The following is a 15,520-nucleotide window of genomic DNA, read 5'->3' as shown; positions in this document are numbered from 1 at the left end:
AGCCATTTCTCAATGTGCTCCACCTTATAATATAATGTATCTTATATAAAGTAGTAATTATCTTTAGTTTAGATATTTCCCCGATGTAGTTATAATTTTGTAACATTATTTTAACATTATGCCCTATGCAAAGCTGCAAATTTTTTTTGGGGGTATCATACACATGGCGTTTTACCTGTATTTTGAAGGCACAATCAGATAACCGGAAGTCTTAATGCTGCTCCCGGGAAACTAACGCTGCTGCCGTGACGCTAATGCCGATCAACTGGAAGTTGTTTCCTTGTCTTCCGCATCCAAACTGCATTGTGGGACATGTTGTTTCCTGATGTACTTATATGACCTAGCCGCTGTGCGTCCATGAAAACAGCAAACAAACGAGACTGGTGTGCAAGAGATGAGGGTGAACAATCCATAGATGTTAAATGGAGGCGAGGGAAACAGGTGTCTATACAATTATGAAAGCTGCCAATGTGATAATTTTATATTTACAAAGCTGTGCAAGATGCCTATAATTAAAGTTCCAGTTGTCCATATTGTGGGTATAATTTCACACCCACACAAAGAGGATTTGCAAAAAAAGATCAAGAAATAACCATCTCAATCCATTCAAATGCTACCTGGTAAGGACTGAGTTCGCTGCACTGTCCCTTCTTTTTAATCTAGTACATTCAAGTAAAGTATAGCCTGTATGTGTGTAGAGATCTGGACCTTCATGGTACAGGTGGTAGTGCACTTGCCCAATAACGTCAGGGTTGCTGGTTCAAGATCTGTCTGTCTGTTTCTCATCGATTGCTAGACTATTGGATCAATGGTGTGCAACGTTGCAAATAAGATAGACTCAGGGAACTCAAGTTAGGCTATTGACGCATTAAAATATGCTCTCCCGCTGAGCACAGTCATCCATTCAATGTCTTTTCTACGTGGTTTGATGTAATTTCGTTGAAAAACATGGAAACAGTGTTGATTCAACCAGTGTGTGCCCAGTGGGCTGTAAGAAGGCTATGCAATCTATTGATGCTATGAAGCTTTTCATTTAGTAAAACCCTTAAATGTGTTTTTTGTTTTATGTTTAGCTGTTTGTTTGTGATGTTTTGTGTTACATTTTGAAGACGGATTTTTGTATCGCATTTTAATTATTCTCCTTTAAAATGTATGTAATTTTAATATAAATACTGTATATACACTCAGCATTAAAATAAACATCCTCTCACTGTCAACTGCGTTTATTCTCAGCAAATTTAACATGTGTAAATATTTGTATGAACATAACAAGATTCAACAACAGACATAAACTGAACAAGTTCCACAGACATGTGACTAACAAAAATGGAACAATGTGTCCCAGAACAAAGGGGGAGGTCAAAATCAAAAGTAACAGTCAGTATCTGGTGTGGCCACCAGCTGCATTAAGTACTGCAGTGCATCTCCTCCTCAGACTGCACCAGATTTGCCAGTTCTTGCTGTGAGATGTTACCCCACCCTTCCACCAAGGCACCTGCAAGTTCCCGGACATTTCTGGGGGGAATGGCCCTAGCCCTCACCCTCCGATCCAACAGGTCCCAGACGTGCTCAATGGGATTGAGATCCGGGCACTTCGCTGGCCATGGCAGAACACTGACATTCCTGTCTTGCAGGAAATCACACACAGAACGAGCAGTATGGCTGGTGGCATTGTCATGTTTGAGGGTCATGTCAGGATGAGCCTGCAGGAAGGGTACCACATGATGGAGGAGGATGTCTTTCCTGTAACTCACAGCATTGAGATTGCCTGCAATGACAACAAGCTCAGTCCGATGATGCTGTGACACACCGCCCCAGACCATGATGGACCCTCCACCTCCAAATTGATCCCGCTCCAGAGTACAGGCCTCGGTATAACGTTCATTCCTTCGATAAATGAGACAAAACTGTGACTTGTCCGTGATGAGCACTTTTTGCCAGTCCTGTCTGGTCCAGCGACGGGGGGTTTGTGCCCATAGGCGACATTGTTGTCGGTGATGTTTGGTGAGGTCCTGCCTTACAACAGGCCTACAAGCCCTCAGTCCTAAGTTTTCAGAACTGTGACCTTAATTGCCTACCGTCTGTAAGCTGTTAGTGTCTTAACGACCGTTCCACAGGTGCATGTTCATTAATTGTTTATTGTTCATTGAACAAGCATGGGGAACAGTGTTTAAACCCTTTACAATGAAGATCTGTGAAATTATTTGGATTTTTACAAATTATCTTTGAAAGACTGGGTCCTGAAAAAGGGACGTTTCTTTTTTTGCTGAGTTTATGTGCTGGCTAGCAGAGTAGAACACCTGTTAAGGCAAGGTGCTGGCTAGCAGAGTAGAACACCTGTTTAGAAGAGGTGCTGGCTAGCAGAGTAGAACACTTTAAAAAGAAAAGGAGAGCTGCACACTAGAAGCTCAGATGCAATAATTGAATAACCTAATAACCAACGTTTCGACAGACAAGGTGTCTTCATCAGGGTATAATGACAAACACTACGGGTCACAAGTTTAAATAGTGTCAAAGGACACGCACAGGTGTCTGTAATCATGGTGGGGTGTGGCTTGATATCATTGGTTAATTTACAGATATAAACAGAACATATAAAATAGACCATATTAAAAACATAAATGGATAAATCAAATCACATTTTATTGGTCATATACACATGGTTAGCAGATGTTAATGCGAGTGTAGCGAAATGCTTGTGCTTCTAGTTCCGACAGTGCAGTAATATCTAACAATTCCACAACAACTACCTTATACACACAATGTAAAGGGATGGAATAAGAATATGTACATGTAAATATATGGATGAGCGATGGCCGAGCGGCAAAGGCAAGATGCAATAGATGGTATAAATTACAGTATATACATATGATATGAGTAATGTAAGATATCTAAACATTATTAAAGTATCATTATTAAAGTGACTAGTGATCCATTTATTAAAGTGGCCAATGATTGAGTCTGTATGTAGGCAGTAGCCTCTATGTGTTAGTGATGGCTGTTTAACAGTCTGATAGCCTTGAGATAGAAGCTGTTTTTCAGTCTCTCGGTCCCAGCTTTGATGCACCTGTACTGACCTCGCCTTCTGGATGGTATCAGGGTGAACAGGCAGTGGCTCGGGTAGTTGTTGTCCTTGATGATCTTCTTGGCCTTCCTTTGACATCGGGTCCTGTAGCTGTCCTGGAGTGCACGTAGTTTGCCCCCAGTGATGCGTTGTGCAGACCGCACTACCCTCTAAGATAAATAACTGCCTTAGTGGAGCACGTGATAACGCCTTTGATTGGGATCTGTTTCCCTGTTTGGGGGTGTTTGAAGGATCTACATTTATAAGTGCCATTGCATTGAGCACAGCTATTACACAAGTAGTTTCCATCCAGAAGAGGCGCAAATAGAAGTAAATCATAGGTTCCCAATTAATTTCTGAGATTTCTGCCCCACGAGAATACGACAAAGGGAGTGTCCGAAAACACATTACCTATACTGTCATCAGAATTAGAATGTGCCTATGTTTGTGAATGATTCCCTTAATTTGTTCAGAGCACTTTGAAAATCGGGTAGTAAGAACGCAAGAATGCTTCTATTTGCGAGACTGTCCTTGAAAGAGATGTCTCGATTTGTTTTGGATTTTCTCAATGGCAGTATTAATTTGACCAATTTTGTACCCCCTCTCCTTGATTTTTCTTTGCGTCTCAGCCATATTTCTGTTGAAACCTGATTGTTTTTTGCAAATTATTTTGATTCGACAGAATTAGCTGTAGGGCAAACTGTTTTTCAAGGGAAGTGGGTGACAACTATCAGCCCTCAACAAACTGTTACGATCAGTAGGTTTCCTGTAAAGATCATTGTGTAGAACATTATCCTCACACAAAATCAGGGTTTAGGGTCATAAAATAGTATGTGGATGAAGGGAGGGTGTGTGGTTGGTGGGTTGAATAAAGAGAAAACAATACATAAAAAATAAATGTATAATTATTGTGCAATTTATATCTATATGTAACATGATTGGTTATGTTTCCACTTGCCACTGCAGAGATATGTATTCAATGTTTCTGTATTCCTATTGGCTGGTTCAATTTACATATCAAGGTGTTATGCCATTGGTTGCACTTGCAGATAGGGGGAGATCGTGAATGTAAATTCTTCTCAGTTTGATATTGACGGTAGGTCACGTTCTTAAACACTTGTTGTGGAAATACAACTCAGGGACACTCGAAGTCAATCTTAAATTAATAATTGTTTATTATCAGCTTGCTAGAGAGGTTCCAACAAACTTGATGCACCATAGTGAACATATGTCAGGAGCTCTATCGGGGCAGTCCTGTTAGTTCCCTTATATACAGACAAGTTATACTTGCAGTTATATAGCTTGTTCATTCATAATTAATTCATCATTAACGTTTGCTTCATTCATGCGACCGACCAATACTGGGTCATGCATGTGACAGACCAATACCTCACGAGGCTTCTTCTCTCTAAGCTGTGACCTTGAAACTGAGATATCCTTTCTCTAAACAAGGTTCTGGGCATACTGCCAAATCGCAGATACTGATTGTGGATTCGTTCAATCAGTCACTTGCATGAACACAGAAATTGGTTTATAGAAAAGCACAAAGAGAACACAGAAATTAGTTAATAGAAAAGCACGAACATAAACATTTCCATCACACACTATATTCTATTTTCATATTTACAATGTGGACAAGTTCACTATGTACATGTCCCTGATGTACAGTACCAGTAAAAAGTTTGGACACACCTACTCATTCAAGGGTTTTTCATTATTTTTACTATTTTCTACATTTTAGAATAATAGTGAAGACATCAAAACAAAGAAACAACACATATGGAATCATGTAGTAACCAAAAAAGTGCAAAACAAATCAAAATATATTTTATATTTGAGATTCTTCAAAGTAGCCACCCTTTGCCTTGATGACAGCTTTGCACACGCTTGGCATTCTCTCAACCAGCTTCATGAGGTAGTCACCTGGAATGCATTTCAATTAACAGGTGTGCCTTGTTAAAAGTTAATTTGTGGAATTTCTTTCCTTCTTAATGCGTTTGAGCCAATCAGTTGCGTTTTGACAAGGTAGTGGTGGTAAACAGAAGATAGCCCTATTTGGTAAAAGACCAAGTCCATATTATGGTAAGAACAGCTCAAATGAGCAAAGAGAAACAACAGTTCATCATTACTTTAAGACATGAAGGTCAGTCAATCCGGAAAATGAAAAAGTCCAGTCGCAAATACCATCAAGCACTATGATGAAACTGGCTCTCATGAGGACCGCCACAGGAAAGGAAGACCCAGCGTTACCTCTGCTGCAGAAGATAAGTTCATTAGAGTTACCAGCCTCAGAAGTCGCAATTAACTGCACCTCAGGTTGCACCTCACGGTGTTCAGGTAACAGACACATCTCAACATCAACTGTTCAGAGGAGACTACGTGAATCAGGCCTTCATGGTTGAATTATTGCAAAGAAACCACTACTAAAGGACACCAATAAGAAGAAGAGACTTGCTTGGGCCGAGAAACACAAGCAATGGACATTAGACTGGTGAAAATCTGTCAACTTTTTTGGTTCCAACCTCTGTGTCTTTGTGAGACGCAGAGTAGGTGAATGGATTATCTCTGCATGTGTGGTTCCCACCGTGAAGTATGGATGAAGAGGTGTGATGGTATGGGGGTGCTTTGCTGGTGACACTGTCAGTGATTTATTTAGAATTCAAGCCACACTTTTAACCAGCATGGCTACCACAGCATTCTGCAGAGATATGCCATCCCATCTGGTTTGCACTTAGTGGGAATATCATTTGTTTTTCAACAGAACAATGACCCAAAACACACCTCCAGGCTGTGTAAGGGCTGTGTAAGCTACTTCCGGCGCCGAAAAGAGATGGCCGCCTCGCTTCGCGTTCCTTGGAAAATATGCAGTATTTTGTTTTTTTATGTGTTATTTCTTACATCGGTACCCCAGGTAATCTTAGGTTTCATTACATACAGTCGGGAGGAACTACTGAATATACGATTAACGTCAACTCATCATCGTTCCTACCAGGAATATGACTTTCCCGAAACGGATCCAGTGTTTTGCCTTCCACCCAATACAATGGATCTGATCCCAGCCGGCGACCCTGTGCGACGCCGTAAAAGGGGCAAACGAGGCGGTCTCGTGGTCAGGCTTCGGAGACGGGCACATCGCGCTCCACTCCCTAGCATACTACTCGCCAATGTCCAGTCTCTTGACAATAAGGTTGATGAAATCCGAGCACGGGTAGCATTCCAGAGAGACATCAGGGATTGCAACGTGCTCTGCTTCACGGAAACATGGCTAACTCAAGAGACGCTAACGGAGTCGGTGCAGCCAGCTGGTTTCTTCATGCATCGCGCCGACAGAAACAAACATCTTTCTGGTAAGAAGAGGGGCGGGGGGGTATGCCTTATGATTAACGAGACGTGGTGTGATCATCATAACAACACACAGGAACTCAAGTCATTCTGTTCACCTGATCTAGAACTCCTCACAATCAAATGTCGACCGCATTATCTACCAAGGGAATTCTCTTCAATCATAATCACAGCCGTATATATTCCCCCCCAAGCAGACACATCGATGGCCCTGAACGAACTTTATCTGACTCTTTGTAAACTGGAAACCACACACCCTGAGGCTGCATTCATCGTAGCTGGGGATTTTAACAAGGCTAATCTAAAAACAAAACTCCCTAAATTCTATCAGCATATCGATTGTGCTACCAGGGCTGGAAAAACCCTAGATCATTGTTATACTAATTTCCGCGACGCATATAAGGCCCTCCCCCGCCCCCCTTTCGGAAAAGCTGACCACGACTCCATTTTGTTGATTCCAGCCTACAAACAGAAACTAAAACAACAAGCTCCCGCGCTCAGGTCTGTTCAACGCTGGTCCGACCAATCTGAATCCACGCTTCAAGACTGCTTCGATCACGCGGATTGGAATATGTTCCGCATTGCGTCCAACAACAATATTGACGAATATGCTGATTCGGTGAGCGAGTTCATTAGGAAGTGCATTGACGATGTCGTACCCACAGCAACGATTAAAACATTCCCAAACCAGAAACCGTGGATTGACGGCAGCATTCGCGTGAAACTGAAAGCGCGAACCACTGCTTTTAACCAGGGCAAGGTGACCGGAAGCATGACCGAATACAAACAGTGTAGCTATTCTCTCCGCAAGGCAATCAAACAGGCTAAGTCCCAGTACAGAGACAAAATCGAGTCGCAATTCAACAGCTCAGACACAAGAGGTATGTGGCAGGGTCTACAGTCAATCACGGATTACAAAAAGAAAACCAGCCCCGTCGCGGACCAGGATGTCTTGCTCCCAGACAGGCTAAACAACTTTTTTGCCCGCTTTGAGGACAATACAGTGCCACTGACACGGCCCCCTACCAAAACCTGCGGGCTCTCCTTCACTGCAGCCGAGGTGAGTAAAACATTTAAACGTGTTAACCCTCGCAAGGCTGCAGGCCCAGACGGCATTCCCAGCCGCGTCCTCAGAGCATGCGCAGACCAGCTGGCTGGTGTGTTTACGGACATATTCAATCAATCCTTATCCCAGTCTGCTGTTCCCACATGCTTCAAGAGGGCCACCATTGTTCCTGTTCCCAAGAAAGCTAAGGTAACTGAGCTAAACGACTACCGCCCCGTAGCACTCACTTCCGTCATCATGAAGTGCTTTGAGAGACTAGTCAAGGACCATATCACCTCCACCCTACCGGACACCCTAGACCCACTCCAATTTGCTTACCGACCCAATAGGTCCACAGACGACGCAATCGCAACCACACTGCACACTGCCCTAACCCATCTGGACAAGAGGAATACCCATGTGAGAATGCTGTTCATCGATTACAGCTCAGCATTTAACACCATAGTACCCTCCAAACTCGTCATCAAGCTCGAGACCCTGGGTCTCGACCCCGCCCTGTGCAACTGGGTCCTGGACTTCCTGACGGGCCGCCCCCAGGTGGTGAGGGTAGGTAACAACATCTCCACCCCGCTGATCCTCAACACTGGGGCCCCACAAGGGTGCGTTCTGAGCCCTCTCCTGTACTCCCTGTTCACCCACGACTGCGTGGCCATGCACGCCTCCAACTCAATCATCAAGTTTGCGGATGACACTACAGTGGTAGGCTTGATTACCAACAACGACGAGACGGCCTACAGGGAGGAGGTGAGGGCCCTCGGAGTGTGGTGTCAGGAAAATAACCTCACACTCAACGTCAACAAAACAAAGGAGATGATTGTGGACTTCAGGAAACAGCAGAGGGAGCACCCCCCTATCCACATCGACGGGTCAGTAGTGGAGAAGGTGGAAAGTTTTAAGTTCCTCGGTGTACACATCACGGACAAACTGAATTGGTCCACCCACACAGACAGCGTTGTGAAGAAGGCGCAGCAGCGCCTCTTCAACCTCAGGAGGCTGAAGAAATTTGGCTTGTCACCAAAAGCACTCACAAACTTCTACAGATGCAAAATCGAGAGCATCCTGTCGGGCTGTATCACCGCCTGGTACGGCAACTGCTCCGCCCACAACCGTAAGGCTCTCCAGAGGGTAGTGAGGTCTGCAGAACGCATCACCGGGGGCAAACTACCTGCCCTCCAGGACACCTACACCACCCGATGTCACAGGAAGGCCATAAAGATCATCAAGGACAACAACCACCCAAGCCACTGCCTGTTCACCCCGCTATCATCCAGAAGGCGAGGTCAGTACAGGTGCATCAAAGCAGGGACCGAGAGACTGAAAAACAGCTTCTATCTCAAGGCCATCAGACTGTTAAACAGCCACCACTAACATTTAGCGGCCGCTGCCAACATACTGACTCAACTCCAGCCACTTTAAAAATGGGAATTGATGGAAATTATGTAAAAATGTACCACTAGCCACTTTAAACAATGCCACTTAATATAATGTTTACATACCCTACATTACCCATCTCATATGTATATACTGTACTCTATATCATCTACTGCATCTTGCCATCTTTATGTAATACATGTACCACTAGCCACTTTAAACTATGCCACTTTATGTTTACATACCCTACAGTACTCATCTCATATGTATATACCGTACTCTATACCATCTACTGCATCTTGCCATGCCGTTCTGTACCACCACTCACTCATATATCTTTATGTACATATTCTTTATCCCTTTACACTTGTGTGTGTGTATAAGGTAGTAGTTGTGGAATTGTTAGGTTAGATTACTTGTTGGTTATTACTGCATTGTCGGAACTAGAAGCACAAGCATTTCGCTACACTCGCATTAACATCTGCTAACCATGTGTATGTGACTAATAAAATTTGATTTGATTTGATTTGATTTGGCTATTTAACCAAGAATGAAAGTGATGGAGTGTTGCATCAGATGAGCTGACATCAACCCAATTGAGATGGTTTGGAATGAGTTGGACCGCAGAGTGAAGGAAAAGCAGCCAACAAGTGCTCAGCAAATGTGGGAACTTTGAAGAATGTCAAATATAAAGTATATTTTGATTTGTTTAACACTTTTTTTGGTTAAAACATGATTCCATATGTGTTATTTCATAGTTTTGATGTCTTCGCTATTATTCTACAATGTAGAAAATAGTAAAAATATAGAAAACCCCTGAAATGAGTACTGTAGATGTGTCCAAACCTTTGACTGGTACTCTATATACTACACTGAACAAAATATAAACGCAGCACGTAAAGTGTTGGTCCCATGTTTCATGAGCTGAAATACAAAATCCCAGAAATGTTACATAAGCACACAAAGTTTTTTTCTCCCAGGAGTATTTCTTTCTGTAATAAATACCTTTGTGGGGCAAAATTAATTCTAATTGGCTGGGCCTGGCTGCACCCCTTCCCTGTCATGTGAAATCCATAGATTAGGGTCTAATTTATTTATTTTAATTGACTAATTTCCTTACATGAACTGTGAGTCAGTAAAATCTTTGAAATTGTTGCATGTTGCGTTCATATTTTTGTTCAGTGCCTTCGGAAAGTATTCCTACCCCTTTACTTTTTCCACATTTTGTTATGTTACATTCTTATTCTAAAATTGATTGAATTACATTTTTTTCCTCATCAATCTACACACAATACCCCATAATGACAAAGACATTTTATTTTACAAATGGATTAAAACTAAAAAACAGAAATACCTTATTTACATAAGAATTCAGACCCTTTGCTATGAGACTCGAAATTGAGCTCATGTACATCCTGTTTCCATTGATCATCCTTGAGATGTTTCTACAACTTGATTGGAGTCCACCTGTGGTAAATTCAATTGATTGAACATGATTTGGAAAGGCACACAGCTGTCTATATAAGATCCCACAGTTGACAGTGCATGTCAGAGCAAAAATCAAGCCTTGAGGTCGAAGGAATTGTCTGTAGAGCTCCGAGACAGGATTGTGTCAAGGCATGTATGCAAAAAATGTATGCAGCATTGAAGGTCCCCAAGAACATAGTGGCCTCACTCATTCTTAAATGGAAGAAGTTTGGAACCACCAAGGCTCTTCCTAGAGGTGGCCTCCCAGCCAAACTGAGAAATTGGGGGAGAAGGGCCTTGGTCAGGGAGCTCCAGAGTTCCTCTGTGGAGATGGGAGAACCTTCCAGAAGGCCAACCATCTTGGCAGGACTCCACCAATCAGTCCTTTATGGTAGAGTGGCCAAATGGAAGCCACTCCTCAGTAAAAGGCATAGGACAACCCGCTTGGAGTTTGCCAAAAGGCACCTAAAGGACTCTCAGACCATGAGAAACAAGATTTTCTGGTCTGATGAAACCATGATTGAAATCTGGCCTGAATGCCAAGTGTCACGTCTGGAGGAAACCTGGCACCATCCCTACGGTGAAGCAAGATGGTGGCAACATCGTGCTGTGGGGATGTTTTTCAGTGGCCAGGACTGGGAGACTAGTCAGGATCGAGGGAAAGATGAACGGAGCAAAGTACAGAGAGAAACCTTGATGAAAACCTGCTCCAGAGCTCTCAGGACCTCAGACTGGGACGAAGGTTCACAGAAAACTCAGTAGTCGCTTCAGGACAAACTCTGAATGTCCTTGAGTGGCCCAGACAGAGCCCAGACTTGAACCCAATCGAACATCTCTGGAGAGACCTGAAAATAGCTGTGCAGCAACGCTCCCCATCCAACCTGACAGACCTTGAGAGGATCTGCATAGAAGAATGGGAGAAGCTCCCCAAATATAAGTGTGCCAAGCTTGGAAATTACCCAAGAAAACTTGAGGCTGTAATCGCTGCCAAAGGTGCTTCAACAAGTACTGAGTAAAGAGTCTGAATACTTATGTAAATGTGATATTTCTGTAGTTTAATTTTTTTTATACATTTGCAAAAAGAATAACTATTTTTGCTTTGTCAAAATGGGATATTGTGTGTGGATTGAGGAGGATTTTAGATGAAGATTCTTTTTTAATAATCAATTTTAGAATAAGGCTAACAAAATGTGGGAAAAGTCAAGGGGTCTGAATACTTTCCGAATGCACTGTATATGTGTGTACGGTACCTGTTATATATTGGGGGCAAACTAGGATGTGCTTTTGTGTTATTGCTGTAAGATGGAGTGAATTAGCTCGCACGCTCTAATTGTAACGGTCACAGTAATGCCCACTTATTTCTATGCTAACAGATGAATCAAGAATATACAGACATTAACATGTGCTAATGTGCTTTCTTGTGTCTATCATCAGGTACTTACATTTATTGTATGTTGTTCTGTTTTTGTCATTGTTATGTTTGTTGGCCGTCATTGTAAAACAAGAATTTGTTCTTAACTGACTTGCCTAGTTAAATAAAAAAATGTTTGTCAGCCTCATTAAAGCTGATATTTCAAACACATAAAATATGCATCCAAGCCTAGCTGAAATACTATAAGGAACATGTTGGGTCATTTTCACAGCTCTCTTTCCTTACAACCGGTAAAACTGAAAATAATCTTTCCCCTGATTTTTCTTCTTTTTGTATTGTATTTTCTCACTGGTGCTGCAAAAGAAGTAGAGATGACAGAAAAATCTTTACAATGTCAACTAGATTGAAGTACACTATATGACCAAAAGTATGTGGACACCTGCTCATCGACCATCTCATTCCAAAATCATGGGCATTAATATGAAGTTGTTCCCCCCTTTGCTGCTGTAACAGCCAGGAAGGATGGGAAGGTTTTCCACTAGAAGTTGTAACATTGCTACGGGGACTTGCTTCCATTCAGCCAAAAGAGCATTAGTGAGGTCGGGCACTGATGTTAGGCGATTAGGCCTGGCTCACAGTTGGCGTTCCAATTAATCCCAAAGGTGTTTGATGGGGTAGAAGTCAGGGCTCTGTGCAGGCCAGTAAAGTTCTTCCACACCATTCTCGACAAACCATTTCTGTATGGACCTCGCTTTGTGCACAGGGGCATTGTCATGCTGAAACAGGAAAGGGCCTTCCCCAAACTTTTGCCAAAAAGTTGGAACCACAGAAACGTCTAAAATGTCATTGTATGCTGTAGCGTTAAGATTTTCCTTCACTGGAACAAAGGGGCCTAGCCTGAACCATGAAAAACAGCCCCAGACCCTTATTCCTCCTCCACCAAACTTTACAGTTGGCACTATGGTAGCGTTCTCCTGGCATCTGCCAAACCCAGATTTGTCCATCAGACTGCCAGATGGTGAAGCATGATTCATCACTCCACAGAACATGTTTCCACTGCTCCAGAGTCCAATGGTGGCAAGCTTTACACCACTTCAGCTGACGCTTGACATTGCGCATGGTGAACTTAGGCTTGTGTGCTGCTGCTCGGCTATGGAAAACCATTTCATGAAGCACCTGATGAACAGTTCTTGTGCTGAAGTTGCTTCCAGAGGCAGTTTGGAACTTGGTAGTGAGTGTTGCAACTGAGGACAGGCAATTTTTACTTGCTGTGCACTTCAGCACTTGACGGTCCCGTTCTGTGAAGTCCCATTCTGTGAGCTTGTGTGACTTACCACTTCGCGGCTGAGCCTTTGTTGCTCCTAGACGTTTCCACTTCACAATAACAGCACTTACAGTTGACCGGGCAGCTCTAGCTTGTCAGAAATTTGACAAATTGACTTGTTGGAAAGGTGGCATCCTATCCACGTTGATAGTCACTGAGCTCTTCAGTAAGGCCGTTCTACTGCCAATGTTTGTCTATGGAGATTGCATGGCTGTGTGCTCCATTTTGTCAGCAATGGGTGTGGCTGAAATTGCCAAATCCACTAATTTGAAGGAGTGTCCACATAGTTTATATATAGTGTATTAATTCTATTGATTCATGACATTCTGGTGAGCAAGGATTTATTTGGTATTCTAGGGCAACATATAATGACAGAAGAGAAGCTACATGTATCTAATTACACACAGTTGACTAACAAATCGAGAGCTTGGGGTTATAAGGTTCTCTGCAAAAATATGATTCTGAGATAATTGGCTTTAAAGTCCCGAACAATCATTGGTTTGAATGGTGTCAGCAATTTTTATATTGTATTCTTTTGAACTTATCAACATGGATTGGGTTATTTAGAGTACTATATTGGTAGAAACCATTGAACAGAACAAGGCTATGTCAATAATTCATTTTGACAAAATGCAGATAGAACCTTATAGTCCAAAACTCTCGAAATAACCTACCAAAATGTTAGAAATTATAAACAAAACATATTTAAATTAGGCAACAGCAAAAAATACTGCACCCTCTACCAAAAACGAGTTATGCTGTCTCTTCGGGCCTCAGATTTTCACGTTATCACATTGGCTATAGTCGGTGGTTGCGGGTGGGTTGTTAGCAATTGCGGCGGTTGCGGGTGAACAAACAGCTGACCTGCGCACCGCTAGCTCATATGTTCATTTCCCGTTGCAAAACATATTAAAACGTGCCCATATGATCATAATTCTGCTGTCAATGTCCCGCTTTCCATCCCCAACCATTTTCTGTTACAGTTCACAGAATGCCCAGCAGATGGTGACAAAATCTAATATGTGTGGCTATTTCACTGGACGCTAGGTTTGGGGTCAATTTCATTTAAAGTGCAGTCAATTCAGAAAGTATACACTGAAATTCCAATTCTCCAATTCTCTGGAATTGAAACGGAATTGACCCCAACCCTGCTGTACACCTCAAAGTAATCAGATGTTCCCTCAACAGCACAGAGCTGGACTGAAATGCATGGGAGAGGGAGACCACATTGAGCTTCCTCTGGCCTGTACAGAGCTGCTCTTGCTTGGTTTGTGCCATGGCAAAATTCTAAATGGTGGGTTATTAATGAGGCCTTAATAGTGCCTATTATAAACCCTAATGGGCATAGCTGTTATTTTTGTCAACTTGGAAAGAGAGTGCACTTTGTACTGTAATGATTGGGCCAAGCCCTGAGTTATTTACATGGTCAAGAAAGATTTAGGGCCTTGGTAATTATAATGATTATGAATAATATGTCTTAGCTATTAACACATATTGTTTTTGAGTAAATCAAGACAAACACTGTGTTTTCTCTTTAGATTCCCTGGATTCCCTTCTGATGTCATTGGACAATGCTCCGGTATATACAGAACAGATTCCTGCCCTCTTTTACTTGGGAGAGACAGTATTGTACTGGGTCTGTACTGATACGTCTCCGAAGCCCAATTTGAAGATACTCAAGGTAGACTGGGAAGAGGATACCTAGTCAGTTGCACACCTGAAAAGCATTCAACCAAAATGTGTCTTCCACATTTAACCCGACCCCTCTGAATCAGAGGGGACAGATCTTGGTTCCTTTTTAGTACATATCAATGTGTGTGGAAAAATAACCTATGTACCAAGTTTACAGATTAGCCTACTTGTAAAACGGCAAGAACTTGAATTGTATTATGTGTCGTTCACCTTTGCAACTTCATAGTGATCCTGTAAGGCTCAGTTGGTAGAGCATGGCCCTTACACCACCAGGGTTGTGGGTTCAATTCTGGGAGCCGCCGATACGTAAACCGAATGCATTCATGACTGTAGGTCGTTTTGGATAAAAGCATCTTCTAAATAGCATACAGTATTGGGATCTTTTGGCTGCGTTATTTCTTCTTCTTTCACATCTCTGGAAACGTGAGTGGATACCAAAGAAGCAAATCCTATCTTCATGATTTTTTTAAAGGCATTGTACTGTATGTATAAAATAAACATAGCCATTTATTATATTTTTAACATGACTAATAGTTTTTTCTACTCAAAGAAACTGACCTCAATTTCAAACCGCATTGAAGAGAAATACATGTGTTGTTGGGTGTGTGTGCACGTACGTGCAACTAATGGGTGTAAACTGTGTTGTCGTTGAAAAACATGAATAACGTCTGTAAACTTCTGTTTCTCTTTTAGCTTTGTCTCAGTGTGAGTCATGCTAACAACCGTATCCTAACATACTGGTCTCAGTGCACTTCATGTTACATCCAGAGTAGGTTATTTGTGGACTGGGACCTTTTCAAGATGATTCAGCACCAGTAAGAG

The 15,520-nt window shown here is 42.3% G+C and overlaps 1 long non-coding RNA gene across 1 annotated transcript; it reads left to right on the top strand.

Annotated features, from left to right (window-relative positions):
• The first annotated feature begins 321 nt into the window (after window positions 1-321).
• Window positions 322-15,220, top strand: LOC139537586 (uncharacterized). Its single transcript, XR_011667567.1, has 2 exons — window positions 322-620; window positions 14,545-15,220. It is a non-coding gene; the product is annotated as an uncharacterized lncRNA (long non-coding RNA).
• Window positions 15,221-15,520: the final 300 nt, after the last annotated feature.

This window comes from Salvelinus alpinus, chromosome 1, assembly GCF_045679555.1.
Source record: "Salvelinus alpinus chromosome 1, SLU_Salpinus.1, whole genome shotgun sequence".
Classification (NCBI taxonomy): domain Eukaryota; kingdom Metazoa; phylum Chordata; class Actinopteri; order Salmoniformes; family Salmonidae; genus Salvelinus; species Salvelinus alpinus.
Note: the sequence above shows the minus strand (reverse complement) of the source record. Positions and strands in the feature narration are given on the sequence as shown.